At 39.4% G+C, this 23,935-nt stretch overlaps 1 long non-coding RNA gene across 2 annotated transcripts; it reads right to left on the bottom strand.

Moving 5' to 3' along the window:
- Positions 1 to 1,071: 1,071 nt before the first annotated feature.
- Positions 1,072 to 23,935, bottom strand: LOC118531508 (uncharacterized). 2 transcript variants are annotated; one of them, XR_013446536.1, is made up of 5 exons: positions 23,703 to 23,935; positions 22,819 to 22,967; positions 17,001 to 17,142; positions 3,540 to 7,439; positions 1,072 to 1,486 (listed from the first exon to the last, which is right to left on the bottom strand). It is a non-coding gene; the product is annotated as an uncharacterized LOC118531508 (long non-coding RNA). The 2 variants fall into 2 exon arrangements; XR_004915243.2 differs by lacking the exon at positions 1,072 to 1,486 and having other exon boundaries at positions 2,695 to 7,439.

Genomic DNA, 23,935 nt, shown 5'->3' on the forward strand with positions numbered 1-23,935 from the left:
AGCCGAAGGCAGACGCTTAACCATCTGAGCCACCCAGGCGCCCCTCTATTGATTTATTTTTTAAAAAATAAGTTACACATTCACAGAATATAATCAAGGAATGAAAAGGATATATAGTGAAGAGTTTCCTGGACACTCAGGAATTCTTAGAAAATTTCCACCAGGCAATTCCAGCTTTAGAGGAAATCAATGCTACCACTTCCTGAGTGTTTTTCTTGAGCATTTCTGTGATTATACAAGCAAATATGTATATATGTTATGTACTTTCCATCCCGTTTTTACACACTGTTCTACACTTTGCTTCTTCTGATTACCAATAATATATTTTGGTAATATCTCATTCAATAATAAAACTGTTTCCTTGTTCTTTATTACAGCATGGTATTTGATTGCATGAGTCCAAAACAGCCCTTTTTAGATGGAAATCTAGGTTGTTTCCACTCTTTTCTTATTATAAGAGTACTGCAATAAATATCAGCATATGGTTATCAATTTATTCATTTAAAAGTACATCTGCTTGCGGGCACCTGAGTAGTTCAGTTGGTTGGGTGCCTGACTCTTGGTTTTGGCTCAGGCCGTGATCTCAGGGTCCTGGGATGGAGCCCTACCTGGGTCTCCGTGCTCAGCAGCAAGTCTGCTGGAGGATTACTCTCTCCTCCCTCTGCTCCTCTTCCTGCTTGCGTGCACACACATGTACTCTCTCTCTCTCTCACGTGCTCTCTCGCTCTCTCAAATAAAACAATCTTTAAAAAAATAAAATAGGGGGTGCCTGGGTGGCTCAGTCGTTAAGCGTCTGCCATCAGCTCAGGTCATGATCTCAGGGTCCTGGAATCGAGCCCCGCATCGGGCTCCTTGCTCAGTGGGAAGCCTGCTTCTCCCTCTCCCACTCCCCCTGCTTGTGTTCCTGCTCTCGCTATCTCTCTCTGTGAAATAAATAAAATCTTTAAATAAATAAATAAATAAAATAGAAGTACATCTGCTTGATAAATTCCAGCTGGAGGAATTGCTGGTCAAAAGTATGTATGTGCATTTGTAATTTTGATAGATATTGCCAAACAGTTTTATATGGTGGTTGTACCAATTTACACTCCCTCAAGCAATGTATGAGAGTACCTGTCTCCACCATACTCTCACCACCCAATATATCATTACATTTTTTGGTCTTTGCCAATCAGATAGGGAGGAAACGCCTTACTTACGGTTTAAGTGGATTTTCTTATTAATCCCTAAAGCAGTAAGTAGTATTATCATATTATTTTATATATAAGGAAATTGAGGTTTACAGAAGTAAGGTTACTTGTTCAAATTACTTAGATAAAAGGTGGAAGAATCAAGATTAAACTCACCCTGTCTGTCTGGGGCACCTGGGTGGCTCAGTCAGTTAAGTGTCTGCCTCCACGGGGATCCAGTCCCATGTCAGGCTCCCTGCTCAGCGGGGAGCCTGCTTCTCCCTCTGCCTACCGCTCCCCCTGCTCGTGCTGTCTCTCTGTGTCAAATGAATGAATAAAATCTTTAAAAAATTAAAATAAAAATAAACTTATCCTGTCTGCATTGTCAACAAAACCCCTATTATGTCATACAGTATTTCCATTAAGGAACATAGCCAAATAACCTTGAAACTTAAATTATATTTCTCATAATTATTTTTTATGAGTCAGCACTTAATTCAAAAGCTATAGCAGTATTTTGCAGGATCTTAGTATCAGCATTATCAGTATAATTATCACTGAACAATACATATGTGTCCTAGTTTTAAAAACATCCTAATAGGTAGGTGCCAGGTGAACTGGCTTTAATGGTCTCATATGACATCATCAATTCTGAAAAATTTCATTCCATCCCCCCAAATTTTGACCCTCATAATCTACACCTGGTGACCTGGTTTCACAGCTAGTTGAACAAAGATGAATTTATACTAATTAGAATAAAACTTCATTAAGCCCAGAATGCTGATGTTACAACATGCTTGATGTATAAAAGGTAACATGAGGATTACAGTAGCAGTGCCCTCCTCCGCAGTTCAAAGTGATTTGCAACTTTAAGTTCTGATTTTCTTCACATATTGAACAACCAACCAAAAACCATGTGACTCTTTTCCTGCCACCTTTTGGCATTATTGGGAAGAATGTGGGTGGGGCGGAGCAACTAAGTATATGAGAATCATGTGCTCACAACATTTCAAGCTACAATTTGAAGACATAATGTATTCATTTACTGGGTGTGGGCTTTCAGCATTTTACAGGTTTGACCTGTTTGCAGCTCTCCGTGGCAAGTGTGAGGTCTCTGCCTGCCAGCAGAGGTTTCACAAAGAGAAAACAGTGTTACATCAACCTAAGTTCATGGCCATTAAAGTTTGCCTAAGAATCTCCTGAGTGGCATTTCATGTCAATGAAGAAAACAGAGCATTCAATAAATCAGAGCAATTGTTAGGACAAACGGTTGGCCATTTGGAAAAACAATAAAATTGGAACCATATCTCACATCCTGTAACAAAATGAATTCCAGATGGATAAAAGATTTAAATGTTAAAAAAAAAGGATGATAAAAAAATTATCTCAGGTGGGAGATATGGTATGGCCTTTCATGGTATGACACTATACCCAGAATCCATAAAAGAAAATATCAATGAATTAGACTTCCAATTTTTAAAAATTCTGCATAGAAGAACCCACCATAAATAAAGTCAAAAATAAATGACAAACTGGGAAAATTTTATTCTAACTCATATGACAGACTAGGTATTCATTTCCACAGCATACAAAGAGCTTCTACAAATAAATAAGAGAAAGACCAACATCCTTAGAAAAGTGGACAAAGGATATGAACTTCCAGTTTTCAGAAATGGAAAAACAAATTGCTCTTAAATTGATATTTAAACTCCCTCATAAGAGAAGAAATGAAAATTAAAACTGCACTGTGATTGTCAAAAATTCAAAAGTTGCTAATGGCCTCAGTTGGCCAGGTTATGGGGAAAACTTGTATACTCATACATAACTGGTGAAAGTAATTTGGTAATATTTTAATATTTATCAAAACACAAATGCTTATGCTCTTTGACTCCTCAATTTTACTTTTAGAGAAATGTAATTTTAGAGAGGGTGGTCAGGAAAGGACTCATTTAAAAGGTAAAATCTTTTACCTTTTGAAGGAGTGAGCCAAGCTGAAAATGTGGGAGGAATATACCAAGCAAAACATCAAATGCTAAGGTGAGTTGAGAGGAGGTATGTGACAGAAACAGTTAAGAGGGCCAGCATGGCCTGAGTAGGGGGTAGAATATTAGGAGAATATTGGGAGAAATGTCAGAGAAGTATTAGAATAAGATTATGTAGGGTCTTATAGGTCATTTTAAGGACTTCAACTTTTACTGTAAGGAAACAGGGAAATCACTGGAATATTTTGAGCAGAGGAGTTACCTGATGTGACCTACATTTTTTAAAAAGATCATTCTCGCTGTTGTGATAAGAACAAAGGAGTAGGTCAGAGATCAGTTAGGAGGCTATGATAAGAGGCAAGAGATAACAATGGACTGAATCAGGCACCTGGTGGCTCAGTTGGTTAAGTGACTGCCTTCAGCTCAGGTCATGATCCTGAAGTCCCGGAATCGAGTCCCACATCGGGCTCCCTGCTCGGCGGGGAGTCTGCTTCTCCCTCTGACCCTCCCCCCTCTCATGCTCTATCTCTCTCTCTCTCAAATAAATAAAATCAAATCTTTAAAGAAAAAACAAAAACAAAAACAATGGACTGAATCAAGATGACAACAGTATAGGTGGGGATAAATGACCAGACGGTGGGATTTGCTGACAGATTCTATTTGGGGTGGAGAGAAAGAAAGTGTCCAAAATGATTCTAAGATTTTTGACCTGAACAACTGGAAAGATGGAGCTCCTATCAAGTGGGATGGAGAAGTCTAAGAGAGGAGCAGATTTGGAGGAAGGTCAGGTGTCAAATTATGGACATAATCAAATTGAGGTGCTTATTAGACACTCAAATGATTATGTCAAATAAACAGTCGGCTATATGAATTTGGATTTCTTGGAAGAGATCCAGGCTAAAGCTATAAATTAGAAAGTCAGCATGTATAAAATGGTACTTAAAGCCTGAGAACTGGATGAGATCACCAATGGATTTTGTGCAGATAGAGAAGAGAACCAAAAAATAATCCTATAGCACTCTAACATTTAGAGGTAGCAATGGTAAACAGGAACCAGCAAAAGAAACTGAAAAGGAGCAACAAGGAAGTCAAAGTAATACCATGACAGTGTGGTGTCCAATAAGCCAAATAAAGGAAATGCACCAAGGAGGATGAAGTGATCAATTCAAATACTGCCAATGGATCAAGGAAGAAGAGGGTTGAGAATGGGCCATTAGATTTAGCAATATGGGTCATCAATGAACTTGACAACACACACACAGTAGTAGGAGGGTGCATGTGTGACTGGAATGGATTGAAGAAAGCAGAGAATCAAGCCTCAAGATATGACTACTAGTTTCCAGGAAATACAGGAGAGAAGAACATGCTAGATGACATCATGAGGATGCAAATAGCCAACTCCAGAATGTGGAAACTTATACAGGAAAAATGACCTTAAGGGCGCCTGGGTGGCTCAGTCGGTTAAGTGTCTGCCTTCAGCTCAGGTCATGATCCCAGGGTTCTGGGATAGAGTCCCATGTCAGGCTCCCTACTCCACCAGGAGCCTGCTTCTCCCTCTGCCTCTCTCTCTCTCATGAATAAATAAATAAAATCTTTTAAAAAATGACCTTAAAAAAAAAATATATATATATATATATACACACACACACAAATACATTCACATGGCATGAGAAAAGGGTGGAGGGGAAACTGTTAGAGATGAAGAAAGACTTAAAGGACATACCAGCCAAATACAATGTGTTTAGAGCCTGATTTGAGCAAATCTATTATAAAAAGATGTTTCTGAGACAATATAGGAAATTTAAACTCTGATCATGTATTTAGATTTGTTGGATATTAAGTTGGTGTTGTGACTGTCATTTTTTACAGTCCTTATCTGTTAGAAATGTATGCTGGAGTATTTACAGTGAAATGATGTCTGGAACTTTCTTTAAAATAGTCCAAAAGAGAAGGTGAATCGGTGAATCACTATGTTGTACACCTGAAACTAATGTAACATTATGTGTCAATAATACTCAAATTTAAAAAAAGAAGAAAAAATAGTCCAGATGATTTAGGGAACGAGGATGGATTAAATAAAATTGACAAAATGTTTATAATTGCTGACACTGGGTGATGATATATGGAGGTCATTCTGCTGTCTCTCTACCCTTGCATATGTTTGAAATTTTTCAAAATAATTTTTTTAAAAAAGAAAATAAGATGAAAGTTAAATTCAAGAAATACAGGTATCTCTTTTGGGCTTTTTTGCTTTAAACAGGAACAGAAAGATGAAGTGATAGCAGAAAGAGAAGGAAACTTGAAAGGGTTTTTTCCTTTAAATTTCAAGGTGGGGGGTGCCTGGGTGGCTCAGATGGTTAAGCATCTGCCTTTGGCTCAGGTCATGATCCCAGGGTCCTGGGATGGAGCCCCCACATGGGGCTCCCTCCTTGGCGGGGAGCCTGCTTCTCCCTCTACTGTTCCCCCTGCTTGTGCTCTCTTGCTCTCTCTGTCAAATAAATAAATAAAATCTAAAAAAAAAAAAAAAAAAATCAAGGTGGAGGGATACTTGGGTGGTTCAGTCGGTTAAGGTCTGCCTTTGGCTCAGGTCATGATCCCAGGGTCCTGGGATCAAGCCCCACGCTGGGCTTCCTGCTCAGTGGGGAGCCTGCTTCTCCCTCTGCCTGCCGGTCCCTCTGCTTGTTTGCTCTCTCTCTGACAAATTTCAATTTTAAGCAGAAATAACCATTCCAGGCCATTGAGTCTCAGCTTCAAATGATCATTTAGGGACTGAGGGGCCTTCTACCTTATTTCTCTTTCATGACCTAGGGCTTTTATTCTCATCTAAATCCTAGAAACTGGGTAGCAGGCACACCTTTTAGCAGTTATCAGGAGGGGGAAAGAGAGTGTAAGGAGCAAGCATTGTCCTAGTTTTAAGGGCCTAGCCTGAAGGCACCACACATTACTTAGGGTCATATTCTATTATAAAAATTTTAGTCCTATGGCTATGGTTAAATGCAAGGAAGCCTGAGAAATGTGGTGTGTATGGTCAGCTCTCTGCTGAGCTACAATGCTCTGATTTTGGAAGAAAGGAGGATAGATTTTAGCAAATAATTAGAACTCCCTGCAAGGGAGTGATTCTAGTAACTGACCAAGGGATTTAATGCTAGGTAACGAGGCTATGAGAGGATCTGAGGAGAAGGAGGCATAACCCATAACTGAAAGGTGAGAGTCAAGGGACTATAGGTCTTGGCAGAACAAGAGGGCTGCTGGAGTCGGGGCTCTGGCGTGCATAGTGGTGGTACTAGAGGGATGCCTGACACTGAGAATATGAAGGAGTTACTGTTACAGATAATGCCAAGGTCTACAGATTTCATAGTGAGAGACTGATAAAGGGTGAAAGGCAAAATTACAGGAAGAAGAGGTCAAGGAACTAAGGCCAGGATATCTGAAAGCTGACCAAATGGATATTGAAATTACCTAGAATTATGTTAGGACTACCAATGGAGAAAGTGACCATGAATCAGCTGCTAAACTCTTTGAGAAATAAGGGCAAGTGACAATAAGGGACAGTAGGGGGTATATCTGATGACATGCGATTCAAAGCAGGGGATTTGGGGGAGGAGGAGTTTGAAAATGGCAATGAGGAGCAAGGAGCACCCTCACTCTGTGGTCAGGTAGGATGCGGTAGAGATGGTAGAGATAAAGGCCACCACTAGAGAGGGCTACAGGGGAAGGAGTCATCTGGGGAGCTTTAGATTTCAGCTGGAGCAGCACAGTAAAGGGGACCTTTGCAGGAGAGGTTGAGAGTATGTAGGAAATTTGCTGCTCACAGACTGGGCATTACAGTGAGCACAGGGGATGCATTCTGAGAGTAGGGGAGGGTAGAAGAAGGGAGGAGAATGAGATTAAGAGCTATATGGGGATTGGAGTAAAGGAGGTGGAGGGTGACCTGGGAGTCTACCGGCTTCTTGCAGTGATGATGTAAACAGGGATAAAGGGATAATGTGATTAATCCTGATGGTTTCAGGGTAGATAATGCTAGCAAGGCTGTGCCTGTTGTTGGGTAGGGAGGACTGAGGCCTTTCTAGAAATTCTGAGACCACCTCTTTGCTCCTGCCACTGGGGGAAAAAGCTGGGGGAAGGAGTGGTGTGAATTCCTCCAAGACTAAGAAAAATAGCTGTCATGTTAAAGGACTTCTCTCTCTTGAGGAAGGGCAGGGCTCTCCTCAGGCTTCTGGATGAAAGCTTCTGATGTTTTCTGGTGGCTCCTCAGCTTCACTTTGGGACCACACAGCAACAGGGAAGCCTGCAGGAGAAGCAGCAACAAGATCAGTTCTTTCCCCACACTCCCCAGGCTCTGTTCATTAAGCTGTGGCAGGAGTCCTGGGTCAGGAGAACTTTCTGTCAGAATGAGTTCCTGCTGCCTAAGAAGTTTTATTCGCTTTCAATTTCTAACTCCAGAACAGACAGGGTCTCTGCTGGTGCAACCTCTCTAGTGCCTCAAAAATGTATGCCTCACCCCCTCCCCCACCCCGCCCCTGCCCCAAGTTTGCCTTTTCCTAGCCCACAGCCATGTCTACTGACCTCCATGGCTCTGTCTACAAGGTAACAGGTAGGCAAAGGAGGATGGGAGCCATTTGCTGCGATGACATTCTTTCAGGCAACAGACTGAATGTGAGTGGTTGAAGTGACAGACAAAATGTACAGAAGGGCTCCTCTCAAAAATCCCTTCTCCACCCCTAATACCACTTAGTCTTTGGGTTTAAAATGTTCCTTATTTAGGGGCGCCTGGGTGGCTCAGTCGGTTAAGCGTCTGCCTTCGGCTCAGGTCATGATCCCAGGGTCCTGGGATCGAGTCCTACATCAGGCTCCCTGCTCCGCAGGAGGCCTGCTTCTCCCTCTCCCACTCCCCTTGCTTCTGTTCCCTCTCTCGCTGTGTCTCTGTCAAATAAATAAATAAAATCTTAAAAAAAAAAACAAGTAAAATGTTCCTTATTTAAAAGACCAATTACGTCTGTGATGTTTAGGCAGCAGTCATCCTTTAAAAAAAAAAAAGTTTAAATTATCCTTGATATTCAATGTTTCAGAAAACCTCATAGGTAGAAAAACTTTAGCATTTTTCTCAAAGTCTGAGGAAATCAGAAGCATATATTTATCTCCTCTGGGTCTCTGAGTGAATCCACAGTAGGAGAATTTTATCTAATATCTAGGTCATTTTGTTTCTTTAAAAAAAATAATACATATAAATATATCGAATAGCTTGTCAAATCTGTCCTGTGGTATAACCAAGCCGTAATTTGTCATCCATTTTAAGGAATTATAATTCTTTTTTTTTTCTAAAGATTTTATTTATTTATTTGACAGAGAGAGAGAGAGCGAGAGAGGGAATACAAGCAGGGGGAGTGAGAGAGGGAGAAGCAGGCTTCCCGCTGAGCAAGGAGCCCGATGTGGGACTCGATCCCAGGACCCTGGGATCAATGACCTGAGCTGAAGGCAGACGCTTAACGACTGAGCCACCCAGGCGCCCCAGGAATTATAATTCTTTTGAGGCCTTTCTTGGAATATCCCCCGATTCTTCCTGTTGCATTTCTAGTTTATGAATCAAGCCTTTCATTCATTTATTTATTCAGCAAGTATTTCTTTCCTTAGCAACCATTCTATCAAAGCTTTAACCACTTAGGAGGTTAGAAGGGCAATCCATTCCCAATCCTGTGCGAGTTTACAGTCTATTCGGAAGAGCAAGAGAAAAGGACAAGGAAAGAAAGAAGTAAGAGAGGGAGGACAAAGAAAGAAGGAATGCATTTAAAGAGGTCAAAGTATTTGTGTTATCTTAAATTCAGAGAGAAATATGTGAAACCCATGAAAAGAAAACTATAAAACCTTACTGTGGGATGTGAAACAAGGCTTGCATAAATGGAGAGACTTGTTGAGGTCCTAGATGAGAAAACTCGGTATTGGAGCAATATCAAACATGCCCAAATTAATCTAAAATTCAGTGCACTTCAGTAAATATACTAACCCCAAATTTTAAAACTTGACAAGTTGATCACAAAAATCTTTGGGAACAGTAAATATGAGCCAAAATAATTTTAAGAGCGAGGGACTGGCCCTTGACAGATCAAAATATCCTCTAAATCAATAATAATTACAGAGTATGATAATTAACTGGAAAGAAAAAAACAAATAGAAGAGAATAAAAAGTCCATTAAAAACAGTTGAGACTTAATGCTAACTTACAACAAAGGGTTTTCCACAAGCTGGACACCAGTCTAATTTATGATAATAGAACACAGTGATTTTTAAAATAAAACTTGGATGGAAAAAAACATAATGCTGTAACAAAACTCCTTGAATTCTCATCTCCTTATTTATGTAAATAAGGTTTCTCAGCATTTATAACTATAAAAACAAACAAAAAGCATAAATTAATGTTGAAACTGTCTCATTCTCATGGTGAGTAATCTTTATCCATAAGAGTGAATAAAATTGAATTAAGCTCCATCTGTCACTGCGAAATGCATTTATAACACAATTTAATTTTTTGTGTAAGAATTACAAATTTGTTGGGGTGCCTGGATGGCTCATTCGGTTGAGCGTCTGACTGTGGCTCAGGTCATGGTTTCAGGGTCCTGGGATGGAGCCCTGAGTCAGGCTCAGCACTCAGTTGCGGGGGAGTCTGCTTCTCCCTCTGACCCTCCCCCCATTCGTGCTCTCTCTCTCTTAAATAGATCTTTAAAAAAAAGAATTACAAATTTGTTATATTGATAAATTTTGTACTACTATTAAACTGATAGAGCATTTTAATATCTAGAGCTTTAATTAATCCAGGAAATAAATTAATATATTTTACAGAGTATAACAATCAAATAATCAAAGATTTTCAAATATAAATGTTGTTTAAATTTAAGATAAAATCACGTGGGGTGAGCCACTGAGTCTTGGTTTTGGCTCAGCTCCTGATCTCAGGGTCCTGGGACCAAGCCCTACATGGGCTCTGAGTTCAGCAGGGAGTCTGCTCGAGATTCTCTCTCCTTCTGCCCCTACCCCCCTCACTCTCTCTCTCCCTAAAATAAATAAGTCTTTAAAAAAAAAGATAAAATAACATGGAAGAATTGAAGTAGAAGTATTAGTTCAAGGATATCAAAGAGTGATGCAAAAATTTCTGGCTATTAAAGAAGAGGTGCCACTTCGTTAGGACACTTACATCTCATATGATATATGTTCTTTACACTGATGTAATATGGTTTAACTTTTTTTTCCCAAAAAATGAAATGTAGCGATATTTAGCTCTCACGCCTTGACTGGAAAACAACTGAGAAAGGTAGCTCAAAGAATAAGCATTTAATCCGGGGTGGGAGGAACAGGAAGTGCAGGCTTGTTAAGTAAGCATTTGGTAGGCAGAGGGTTGCATGAAGGTGTCTTCCTACTATGTCTTGAAAAAGAAGAAGCTCAGGGGAGGCAAGTAAATTTAGAAGGGGCTGAGAGAAGGACCGAGCCGAAAAGGAACGACAGAAAGGAAAATTTCAAACCGTTACTTAGGCCATCATTTCAGAAAATGTGTTCCCTGAAACATGAAGTTTCAAGATGTCAGCTGCTAGTTGTTAGGTGAAAACGATGAAAAACAATTTTTTTTTCATAGTGATATTTTTCTTTTAAGATGCGTCTTTAAAAACTCTACATATGAGAAGGTTCCATATATATTGATGTAATTGTTTATGTGACTGTTCTACATTAATATGCCTCAGGGGAGTATAGCCAATCCAATGTCAGATTGATGAGTTCAGCTCACAGCTCAGCTGTTCACTGACTGTATACAGCTATGTAACTTTGTGGATCAATTTTCTTTTTAAACTTGGATTTTATTTTATTTTTTAAAGATTTTATTTATTTATTTGTCAGAGAAAGAGAGAGGTTGAGAGAGAGAGAGAGTACAAGCAGGGGGAGCTGCAGGCAGAGAAAGAGGGAGAAGCAGACTCCCTGCTGAGCAAGGAGCCCGATGTGGGGCTCAATCCCAGGACCCTGGGATCATAACCTGAGCCAAAGGCAGACACCCAACTGACTGAGCCACCCAGGCTTCCCATGTATCAATTTTCTTGTCTGTAAAAAAGGAATAATAATAACACTTCCCTCATAGTGCTGTTGTCAGAGTTAAATGAGGAAAATGCTTAGAACAAGGTCTGGGACACAGTAAATGCTATGGATGACCTTGCTATTATTTTTAAAAAATGGTGTGCCACACCTAAGAATATCAGAGATGACTTGATATATGAAGAAGGGACATTTGATATGCAAATTGGTGCATAATCAGCTCAAATAACTAATAATGGTCATGCTGTATGTTATTGGTCATACAACAAATATTAACTTGTTAGCTACTGGTTTGTGATGGTTTTTGTGATTTATCTTTTAAATACTTTATACCTTTTATAGTCACTAAAATGAAAAGATTCATTTCTCTACCTTATTGTACAAAGTTTAAAGAAAAACATAAAATTTAATTCCTTCTAACAATTAATCTGAAGTCACATTTTGCTGTCTGGTTTAATCCAAATCACATCTCATGAATTTTTGTAATGTTTTATAGAGAAAAATCCGTTTTTAAAAGGCTAAAAGCCTAAGTTCGAGGAAGGCTGGCTTTCACCATAAAATTACTAAATTTGTTGAAAATACAAGATTGTCAAAATACATTAAATTTTCTAGTTGGATGCTGGCGCCATTTATATGGCACTATTACAGCACTAAAGATAACACTGAATGACCATATATGGACATTTTTTTCAGCTGAATAAATTTAACTATAGATTTGGTCAACACCACTGGTAGGTACCAATGGATTTGTATTAACTTTTTCAAGCTACTAGATTTATATTCAATTCACTGCAGTAGTAATGCACTGGTATTTACTTTGGTAATATACTAAACAATTGACTAAGAATTTTGCCAATGCTTTCAATACATATGCTTATGTAATGAGTTTTATAAAGTGTTTGATTCACTATAACAATAATTAGCTATGCTTTGACCTTAAATAATTAATGGAATCTCAATTATTCTGGGAAGGAAAGGAGAAGGCAGACATAGAAGAGCAATTTTTAAACTCTTTTGGGTTTGAGGAATCAAAGAGAATCTAAAAATTATGGACTCCTTCCAAAAAACTGCACATTCTTATGAAACTTTATATATAATTTCAGGGGATCTGGGTAAGATTCCTCAAAGGATCACCCATGAACAATCTGCATCCAAATTTCATGAGGTTCTAGTTAAAAGTTCAGATTCCTGAGTCCCACTGCAGACTTGCTGGATTGGAATCATAGGATCAAGCCCAGAAATAAGACTTTTAACAATGTTCACAGGTGAGACTATTTAAAAATAAACTATTTTTTAAAGATTTATTTATTTGAGAAAGAGAGAGAGGAGGGGCAGAGGGAGAGGAAGAGAGAAACTTTAGCAGACTCTTCGCTTAGCTCCGAGCCTGATGCAGGACTTGATCTCAAGACCCTGAGATCATGACCTGAGCGGAAACCAAGAGTCGGATGCTTAACCGACTGTGCCACTCAGAGGCCCCTAAACTATTTTTTTAAAGACTTTATTTTTAAGTAATCACACCCAAAGTGGGGCTCAAACTCACAACCTCAAGATCAAGAGTCACATGCTCTACCAACTGACCCAGCTAGGCAACCCCCAAATAAACTATTTTTTGTCAAAGGAAAACACACACACACACACACACACACACAAATGCACATTTGTGTGTATCATTTTCAAAGTCAAATAGTACTGCAAGGCTTATGATAAAAGCCAGCAGTCTCCTACCCCACCCTTCCCCAGGCCCACTCCCAGCATGACAGGTTAACATATTCAACTTTTCTAGCTAATTTCACAGATAATTTTCCTCCATATCTTTATATACTTATGTCACTGTTCCTTGATTTGCCTGTTGACTTCCTGCCATTGTGAATAAATACTAGAATATTGCTTCCCAACTCCATTTTTCTTCTTCTCACCCCAGTATAATGATATACAATTTTTTTTTGTGAAATCAATGGTCAGCATTACATCATTGAAACTTTATAAATATTGTCCACTGAGCCAAGTAATTCATTGCAATCACACCTCTTTTCCTGTATGAGCTTTCCATTTTTCTGAAGTTAATTGCCTCATTTTATCATTTGTTTGGTTTTCCATCTACCTATTGTTAATTTTTCCCCAATGTTCTGGCACCTCTGCCATATACTTATTAATAACATGTTCTTTTTGCCCAAAAACTTCTATTCCATTTTTCTGAGCTGCTCTGGGAGCCTTCTTCCCTCCTCCTCCTCTTTGGCCTGGCTGTTTTCGAGAAGTCCTGGGACATTCCTTCCTGCCACCTTACAACTTTCCCTGCTGCTTTTCTTTCTAGGATCTTCTCCTCTATCTTCCATTTTCATATTTTAATCCCCTATTCTGCTAAAATACATATTCCAGCTTCCCAAGAAAGAATGGAGGTATAATGTTTGAGACCTTATATATATGAAAATTGTGTGTATTCTACGTTATTTGAGTTACAGTTTAGTTTCATAAAGGATTCTAGGCTAAAAATAGTTTTTCCTCTGAATTTTTAAGGTAGTGCTTTATTGTCTTCTACCATCAAGAGTGGTTAGCAGCAATTCCAATGCTATTCTAAGTCATTCCATTTTTTGAGATCAGCTTCTTTTCCCTGAAAGGTTTTAGAATTCTTTTCCTTATCCAAGGTGTTCTGAAATGTAACAATGATATGCCTTGAAGTGGGTCTTCAAAAAAATTCGTTGTTCTGGGTGAGTCCTATCTGGGAAATTTTCTTCTATTATTTCTCTGATGATTTGTTCCCCTCTGTTTTCTCTGATGCTTTTTTTAAAGATTTTATTTATTTATTTGATGGGGTGGGGTGGAGAGAGGGAGAGAGAGCACAAGCAGGGGGGGTGGGAGAGGGAGAAGCAGGCTCCCCACTGAGCGGGGAGCCCAATGTGGGGCTCCATCCCAGGACCCTGGTATCATGACCTGAGCCAAAGGCAGACGGTTTACTGACTGAGCCACCTAGGTGCCCCTGATCTCTCTTTTTGAAACTCATATTAGTAAGTCACTGATGGATTCTATAATGTTCTCATCTTTCCTCTTCTGTTTTCCATCTTTCCCAACTTTATCCTCCAGTGTTTGTATTGAATATGTAATTTACACCACCACAGATTTTATTTTTATGAGCTCTTTCTTCATGTGTTTTCCTTTTTTGGTCACTTTTTGTTTTTGTTTTGTAAATATATATTCTTTTGTCTCTTTGATGATAATAATCAATTAGTTTTTTTAAGTCCTTTTCTCCTTGCATTGTTTCTATTCCCTCCAGATCCCTTCCACTTTCGTGTGACTTTTCTTACCATGTTGGAGGTATTCATCGAATTTCTAGTGATTCTTAGGTTGCCATTCATATTTCAGGATGAGACTCTAAACACTTTATTAGAATTCCCTGTGTAGAGTATTGATTTGGGAAACTCACAAGTCGATGCTCTAGTAATGAACTGGCTTTTTACTGGGCTCGTCCAATTGTAAATGTCCAATTTTTTTTTCCTGTTCTCTGTCATCATTCTACTTCTCTGAGAACTGGGCATTCACTTAATGCCCCTTTTCTGATCCACTGACCAAAAGTTGTCTGGCTAGGCAGGGTGAGTATAGAAAGGAACCTGGGGCTCTAACTATTTCATATGGAGACTTTAACCTATCCCTCCTATTTTCAGCCTGCACCTGACCTCCCCTTCATGGACCTGGCAGGTCCCAAATGCCGAGGCTTTACAGATCCTCTGAGGGGAACTGGCCCTCATCTTCATTCTTAGGTTTTGAATTCTTCCTCTCTGCTCAATTAATTACTACTCCTTCATCCACTTTCCATCTACCAAACACTTATCCTTGGCCAAACACTTAAAATCTGTAATCATTGTCTTGCCCTCCTCTTATCTTTGTTCTTTGTAAGCTAATGCCTTTTTTTCTTCCTTTGCTGTCATTTTAGAGAGATTTGAAGAAGTGGGGGAGGGGCTAGAGGCCAAATACTTGTAGACAAATCACTGTTTTAAGGGAGAATTCTAAAGTATATCTTGGGCAACACACACTTGAGGGCCACTGGCTAGAACACAGTTGGAATACTGGATGACTGCTGACTAAATACAAGAACTGATGGATTTATATAGAATTAATGATTTAAGAAAAACAAACAATCATGTTTGTTGAATTATGGACCTGGGGGGATCATCAGATCCTGAAATAAAAATTCCTGTCAAACAAACAAATGAATAAGAAAGAAAAAAAAAAAAGATAGGAAGAAAGAAAAGTCACAAACATGTTAACTGTAGCTATTTTTTAAAAAGATATCCTACATTTATTTTATTTTTTTTAAGTAATCTCTACTCAGAACGTGGGGCTCGATCTCATGACTCTGAGACCGAGCATCTCACGCTCCACGGACTAAGCCAGCCAGGCACCCCTAACTGTAGTATTTCTATCTGTGGATACATTATTATATTCATCTTTGTACTTTTCTATATTTTCTAAATTTTATGCACCGTGGGGGCGCCTGGGTGGCTCAGTTGGTTAAGCGACTGCCTTCGGCTCAGGTCATGATCCTGGAGTCCCTGGATCGAGTCCCACATCGGGCTCCCTGCTCAGCAAGGAGCCTGCTTCTCCCTCTGACCCTCTCCCCTCTCATGTGCTCTCTCTCTCTCATTCTCTCTGTCTCAAATAAATAAATAAAATCTTTAAAAAAAAAAATAAAAAATAAAAAAATAAATTTTATGCACCGTGGATCATTACTTTTTGAGTGTGAATGGGTATATGGGAGAAAATTTCTGTACCTTTCCCAATACCTCAACTGTGGAGGTGAAATGAAGTCCACAGATTAATTGAACAAGTTTTACTGAGTGCATAGACCAAAGTACCATACCTCAGAGGCAGTAATAAATAGGTAAATATTTTCTGAATCATGATCTGAAAAAGAAACTGTTTTTGAAAAGTTTAGAAGAAGGAAGTATCTTGTGGGCAATTTTTTAAACTGAAAAGCAATAGTGTCTTATCGACATTTTTACATTTAATTTGTTTGAAAACAAAACAAAAAAAAACACGTATCTGGTCCCTCATCTCACAGATTCTATGCATAGAGTTGGAGATCAAGAATCCATAGGCTAGGGATGCCTGAGTGGCTCAGCTGGTTAAGCATCTGCTTGCAGCTCAGGTCATGATCCCAAGGTCCTGGGATGGAACTCCTCATCTGGCTCCCTGCTCAGCGGGGAGCCTGCTTCTCTCTCTGCCTGCCTTACTCACTCTCTCTCTCTCCCCGACAAATAAATAAATAAAATCTTTAAAAAAAAAAAAGAATTTGTAGGCTAGACTAAGAATTCATAGTGATGGTGTGGTGGGTTCTTGAAAAACACTCAGGGAAAATACAGCTGCCTGCATTTTATGATGTATAAATGAATGCATATGTGGTCGATTCTCTTGGTTTTCTACCCAACAGTCACTTTCCCCACTCTGCACTTCTCTGTTAGAGCCTTGATTTTGTTCCAGTGACTTCACCCTTCCCACGTGTGATTTAGGAAACCTCTCCATTAGTCAAAGCTAATCATGGTAACGCCATATTTCCCTTGCCAATGATTAAAACCTGTAGAGCTTCTGAGAAAGTAAGACACATGGGAATCGACCACCCCCATCATCTATGGGATGCTGTTGCATCTGCACATAATCCCAGGAGCTTTGGTGACCATATTGCTAGCAGCCTGAAGAAGAATCCAACACACAGAGGAAAGTAGAGCCAAAAGAAACCTAGAGAAGCAGAACCAGAACTCTGATGCAGCATGCTTGGACTATGACCTACCTTTGGATCTTTTGTTTTCTGAGAAAAAAACATCCCTTTATTGTTTATTCCAGTTTGGGTTGGAGCTTCTGGTACTTGCAGCAAAAGGCATCCTCACTGATACAGTATGCTTTCTCTCAGGGAGGGGCTTTGGTGCAAGGGGCTGATGAGAGAAAAAGCAGTTGGTACTATTAAATGTTAGGCAAATTAGACAGACAAAATTCACACCTGGGGCAGGATTCTCTGCTGAACCAATTTGGTGATGCTCAGGCAAAAGGGCTTCAAGGTTAAACCAGGAAATTAGGAACGAAAGTGTGAGCCCCATAAATGATCAGTTTCCTAACGGGGACTTAGAATTGGCCGGCAGTGATCTCTTTTCCCAACCAAAGCAAATAAGTGGAAAAAGTTCAGGAAGTTTTCCTCATCAGTGATTATTACAGAGAATTCTTTTGTGAGGGTCTAGAGCTTACATGCAGTAGGGACTGTGAACTTAATTCACTCATTGGCTCATTCATTCATTCATTTAGTCAACAAATGTACTTTTGAGAAGATACAATGTGCCAGGCATATTAGTCAACAAGACAGACATAGTCCCCTGAACTAAAGGAATATATTTGTCTAGTGGGAAACAAAGGTGTTATATATTTATTTATTGGTTAATTATAAATTGTGATAAATACTTTATTTACTTATTTTTAAGATTTTATTTATTCATTTGACAGAGAGCGAGAGAGAGAGAGAGAGAGAGAGAGACAGCACAAGCAGGGGGAGCGGCAGGCACAGGGAGCGGCAGGCAGAGGGAGAGAGAGAAGCAGACTCCCCGCTGAGCAGACAGCCCGATGCGGGGCTCCATCCCAGGACCCCAGGATCATGACCTGAGTCGAAGGCAGAGGCTTAACTGACTGAGCCACCCAGGCGCCCCTGATAAGTGCTTTAAAGGAACAGAAAAGGGTGCTATGACAAACACTGGAGGGAAAAAGGGTCCTTAATTAAGAATGGAGACTGAGAGTCAGATAGTCAATGGGAGTAAGTGACAATAAATTGAGAACTGAAAGATAAATAATTATTCACAGGGAGTTGTGAGCTGGGGGTGGGGCATTACTGGCAGAGACCTGGTAGAAGAAATGAAAATACACCAGTGCAGCTGGAGGATAGTGAGGCGGGGGGGATGTAAGATAAATTTGGAGAGGGAGGGAAGGACCTAACTATATGGAAGGTTATGTGAAGAATTTTGGCTTTTACTAAGTGCAATGGGAAGCCACTAAAAAGTTCTAATCAAAAAAGTGACAAGAAACAATTTATATTTTTAAATGATCCCTATGGCAGCTGCATGCAGAATAGATTTGAGATAGGGCAAGAAAGTAACCAATTACAACTATTGCAGGCAGGAGGTAATGCTGACTTGGACTAGGGGGGTGGCCATGGACAGGGAGAAAAATGGATGTGAGAAATATTTTGGATGAGGAGAGAAAGCAAAAGGTTAAGGATGCTTCCTAGGTTTCTGTTGTAAACAAATGTGTAAAGGCAGGCGTTATAAATGTGTCAAGAGGAAAAAGGCAAGAGAAGCAGGCTTTGGAACAAGAAACGATTGAGAGTTCAATGTGAGATAACTGTCAGTTATCCAATTGGACACATCAAGTAGATAGCCGGTTATAAAGATCTAGAATGGAGGGTAGGATCGGAGGTAAAAGGTCAGGTATCATCAATATATAGATGGCATTTAAAGTCACAGGAATGGATGAGTTTATCTAGGGAGAGGGAGAGTACGAATGAGAGGAGGAGAAGAAAAGCCCTGAGGAGTTTCATATTTTAAAGGATGGGGAGAGGAGGACCCTCCAGAAGAGGCTGAGGGAGTAGCTGGTCAGGTTGTTTAAAACTAGAAGAGGTCTATAGTACTAAAAATGAGGGTTTCAAAAAGGAGGTAGTGGTCAATTATATTGATTGCAAAGAAGACAGGAAAATGTCCCTTGATTTTGGCACCATAGAGGTCACTGATTGCTCTATGAGATTATAAAGTGCATTGAGTTCTGCTGCAAATATCAGAGAATCAGTTTACTGTGGATTAATCCTTGCACCATCAGAGTCCATTGGATCCAATTTTAGAGTTTGAGTATCTTTTCTGAGAGGTTCTAACTATTTATAAGGATGGATATTTCATGAGTTTTCTTAAACTGTTTTTTCCAAAAAACAAAAAGTAAATGTACTTAAAAAATGTAATAACTCATTCTGTTTTGCAATTACCATATGGGTACATTGAAGTCTTTCATAATTTATGGGATCTTAGTGATCTTAATTTTCTTTAGCTTTAACCATTTTGCTATATTATCATTCTAGGAATTATTTCAACATTACTCAACAACTATTCCCAACTATGTTAGAGAAGACAAAATAATAAGAAAACAATTTGGAATTGCCTAGAAGGTTGATTCAATAGTAAAATAAATCATCACTATTACATCATTCTTCTATTATCTTATTGTATTGTCCAAAGCACTATATCATCTTTTAAGAAGGTATAAAAAAAATCTGGAGACATTATCGTCATAGTTTTTTATTAAACCTTTTATTAATCACTGATGAAAATTCAGAAATTTCATGTTTTGTTCCATAATGGTAAAGAAAACAAAACTGATAGAAGAAAACACTTCAAAAATATTAGAAAAATCAGAAAATAAATGCAAAAGGACACTAGACATTAATGATGATGGTGAAATTTATCACACAAGTGGAATACCAGACGATGGGTCTTTATTTACTTACTTTTTAAAGATTTTATTTGTTGTTTTTTTAAGTAATCTCTACACCCAACATGGGGCTTGAACTCAAAACCCTGAGATCAAGAGTCGCATGCTCTACCAACTGAGCCAGCCAGGCAGCCCCAGATGATGAGTCTTTAGATGATGATATCCTAAATTTTCTCAAACTCAAGAATTGCTAATTCAACAATATATATTTAAAGATAAAAAGGAAATATGGTATTCCTATCCATTCAACAGGAATGACTTCATTATTTAATATTTTGCAACAAGAACCCAAGCCATCCAAAAAAGATGTGAGGTATTTTGTCATCTTTTTTGATGTTTTGTGTCATATATGGTTGATATAGTTTACAAGTCAACAAATGCTAAAGGCAATGTCAATGCAAAGGTGACTGGAAGGAAATCATGATGTAGAAAGGAAAAATTCATTGAATGGCTAATTCTTTTTCCTCCAGTTTTATTGAGATATAATCGACATACATTGTATAAGTTCAAGAAGTCTAATGTGTTTAAATTACTAGTTCTATGTTGTTTATAAATCTAAATATGAAAATGTTTTACAGCTAAGAAGATGGCTATCTTCTTTTCAACAAGATTCCAAGCCACCTACATTTTCAAAAGTATTTTTGTTGATTCAAGTACAAGAAGCAGCAAAAGTAAGAATACAGTAGCACATTAGAGATGTATTTTTAATTTGGAGTCAATATTTATGAGATGATTTTGTTCCCGGTTCATATACATTGACTGATCAACAGTTGTATTTAAAGGATATGGCTTGGGGTACCTGGCCTCAGTCGGCAGAGCATGCAACTCTTGATCTCAGGGTTGAGCCCCATGATGGGCATAGGGATTATTTAAAAAAAAAAAAAAAAAAGGGCATGGCCCATTTAGGGTAATACTTCTCTAATTGCAGGAAAATATAGGATAAAAATTTGAATTTGCTATGTTTAAATTCTTTTTTTTTAAAGATTTTATTTATTTATTTATTTATTTATTTATTTGACAGAGAGAGAGAGAGCACAAGCAGGGGGAGTGGCAGGCAGAGGGAGAGGGAGAAGCAGGCTCCCCCGGTTGAGCAAGGAGCCGAATGTGAGGCTTGATCCCAGCACCCTGGGATCATGACCTGAGCTGAAGGCAGACAATTAACCGACTGAGCCACCTAGGCGCCCCACTATGTTTAAATTCTTATTAAAATTTATTTTAAAATTGTTTTACTACTATCCTTTATTCTTGCTTCTTATAAATGATTTGCAAAATGACTTAAAAAATATGAAAAAATAGGGTGTCTGGGTGGCTCAATCGGTTAAGTGTCTGCCTTCGGCTCAGGTCATGATCCCAGGGACCTAGGATCGAGTCCCACGTCAGGTTCCCTACTCCACAAGGAGTCTGCTTCTCCCTCTGCCCCTGCCCCCACTGGTTCTCTCTCTCTCTCTCTCAAATAAATAAAATCCAAAAAAATTTTTTTAAAAATATGAAAAAATAAAGCAGGTCCATTGGTGATGATTGGTGTACTGAGGGTTAAACAAGCAGGGGTTTATTTGTTTCACATAACAAGCAACAGAGAACACAAAACTGGACCCTCTTATAGACTGCTTTTGGCTTCAGATAATACAAATATTATCTCATCAAATGGGGAAGGTCAGCTTAGGGTAGACGTATTATGGCTCAACAGTATTATCAAGACACAGCTTGCTTCCACCTCTCTGCTCTGCCATCTCCAGAACTAACTGGTTTCATGCCCAGGCTGCTAGTAAGATAGCTGTAGCATTACATGTAGACAAACAACATCCAAAGGAAGAAACGACAACAACCCACATCTCTCCTTATAGTTCTCTATTAACAGTGAGAAATCACTCCTTCTCTGGCTCCTTTCCTTCTTGCCTCCTTGGCTAGAATGGCCTCACCAGCTCATTTCTGAATCAATACCTTGCTAAAGCAATGGAATTACCCTCAGATCATTCAACTAGTTTGGGGATAATGTCAGTTTACCCAAGGCATGCTGGCCTAGGGGAGGGATGGGCACCTGAACAAAACTGGAGTTCTGTTAGGAAGCAGGGGTAGTAGATATTAGGTAGGCTACAGAGTACAAGGCAGTCTAATCATACAAGTGAAACTCCTAAAGCAATTCCAGAACATACATTCATTAACTGGAGAGAACTGTCACCAGGACTCAGAACAGAATAGGATAAGTAAGTTAGCCCTTTTACAATTCCTCCTTTCCCATTTTAAGTGTTATTCTGTCATCTCCCAAGAATTCTGGCTATTGTTTTACTCCCTTCTCCTCTTACCAGCTGCATACAGGAGCAGCCAGCCGATAGATTTTCTAAGATGGAGTGAGTGAGATGAGGTGAATGAGATGTATGGAATCAGGAGACAAGCCACACAACCATGCTGGAGACTGGGATGGGAGTATGACAACCTTCAGGAATGAGGTAGTGACCAATGGATGACAGGCAAAAGACAGGGTTTTTGAAGAGGCCTTGAACAGACAAGAAGAGAAATAATGAAACTGGGATAGGAAAGCTGTCTAGAGCTATCTCCCCACATTTTGCTGGTCAGGATTTTTACATGCTTTTAAAGTTAAGAGCGAGAGGTGTGGCCAGAACCAGAATGAGGAAGAATGTGGTGTTGAGAGGAAGCAAAGGGAGAAAAGGGAGAGAAGGAAACCATTTCAGTTCCTTTTTTTCTCGCCTAACTGAAGTCTATCCTTAATAGTTTGAGATGCACACACTCCCTTTAGAGTTGCCCAGTGAAGATCAAAACTGAGGGTAAGGTCTGGGGCAGGCAGTTTTTGAATTGCCTCTTTTGGGTGATTCTGCACACTTGGACTGGGGCTGGAACTAAAACAGTCCTTGGAGGTGGCGGGACACAAGGGACACCATACCTAATTCCTCTTCGGTGTGCACTTACAAAAGCTGTAGGCATAAGAGAATGCACTTGAGTTTGGAGAATAAAGGACAATTTCTGAGCAAGGATTGGGGAAGGGAGGGTGGTCAAGCGCCAGCCGTAACATGATCTGGGACCATGTCTTAATAAAGTCACAAGAGATGAAGTCAATACCTGTTACATAGGATACTGACCAATACCAGCAGTTCCATGAGGTAGATGCTCCCAGTAAACAGAGAGAGATACCAAAGTTGCAAATCAGGGTTCTGTGTACACTGCATTGTGCAAAACAAGGATTGCTTACTGGCATGAACACTTAATCCACCATTTTAACAGCAGAAATCTGAAAGGAAAAAATGACTGAGTTTCAAGTTTTACCACCTTTCCCTTACCTTTGTGAAATTTCAGCACATCATCATTCACAGCTAGTTTCCTACCAAAGCCAGAAAGAAGCATTTTTTGATTACTTATGTTCATGGAAATACATTTGCCTTTTTGAGTTACCAAAAGTCCTCCTTTGAACAAGTCTAAGAGAATCCAGGTGAGTCACTGTCCACTGCTCATGGAGGGGAAGCTAGGAAAGGCAGGGTTGGAATCTTCCTTTTATCTCTATTACTCCTCATCAGAAAAACTGAAGAGCTAACGCTATAAGGCAGATTAAGAAGCTGCTTTGAGTCTGGCACGTTCCTTCACCCCCACAGGCTGTTGGGAGAGTTCTACACCAGAGGCTAAAGTTCTCACGGAGGCTGGGTGGGACTGGGTAGGAAAGCCGACTCAAATACCTTAACTCCTCCCTTCCCCAAATCAAATAATATCTATCTGCTGTTGACATATTATTATGTGCCTTGATTGTTAAATATGTATTAGGAAAGCATTCTCTTGTTATGAAATAGCTTCTCTTAATTTTCTAAATCTATGTAGTGAATTCCATGTGTTTTTTAATTTCACAAGCAACTTTTTATATAACTATGGTATAGTGACCCAAGATGCTAAAGAGCAAATAATTCGACTAGACAGTTTAAAATAAAAACAAAAAACGGAGAGATCTAATCTGGATATGTTAGAAACATGCCAATACCTTGGGTGTCGTGAGATTCGAACCAGTCCTGTGCAACAGCGACCTCCTGTATTAAACCCTTTCCCCACCACGGGCTTTCCATACACGAGCACTTGCACCTGCACAAAGCGAGGACCCAAGTTCAGGGGCTTTGTCTCAAAAGAACAAAGATCGGCCCAGCTGCTCCCTCGCTTTCGAAAGAACGCAGCCACCTCCGGCAGCCCTCGCCGCTCGCCGAGCTGCGCCCCTCCGGC

Source organism: Halichoerus grypus, chromosome 3 (assembly GCF_964656455.1).
Source record: "Halichoerus grypus chromosome 3, mHalGry1.hap1.1, whole genome shotgun sequence".
NCBI lineage: Eukaryota > Metazoa > Chordata > Mammalia > Carnivora > Phocidae > Halichoerus > Halichoerus grypus.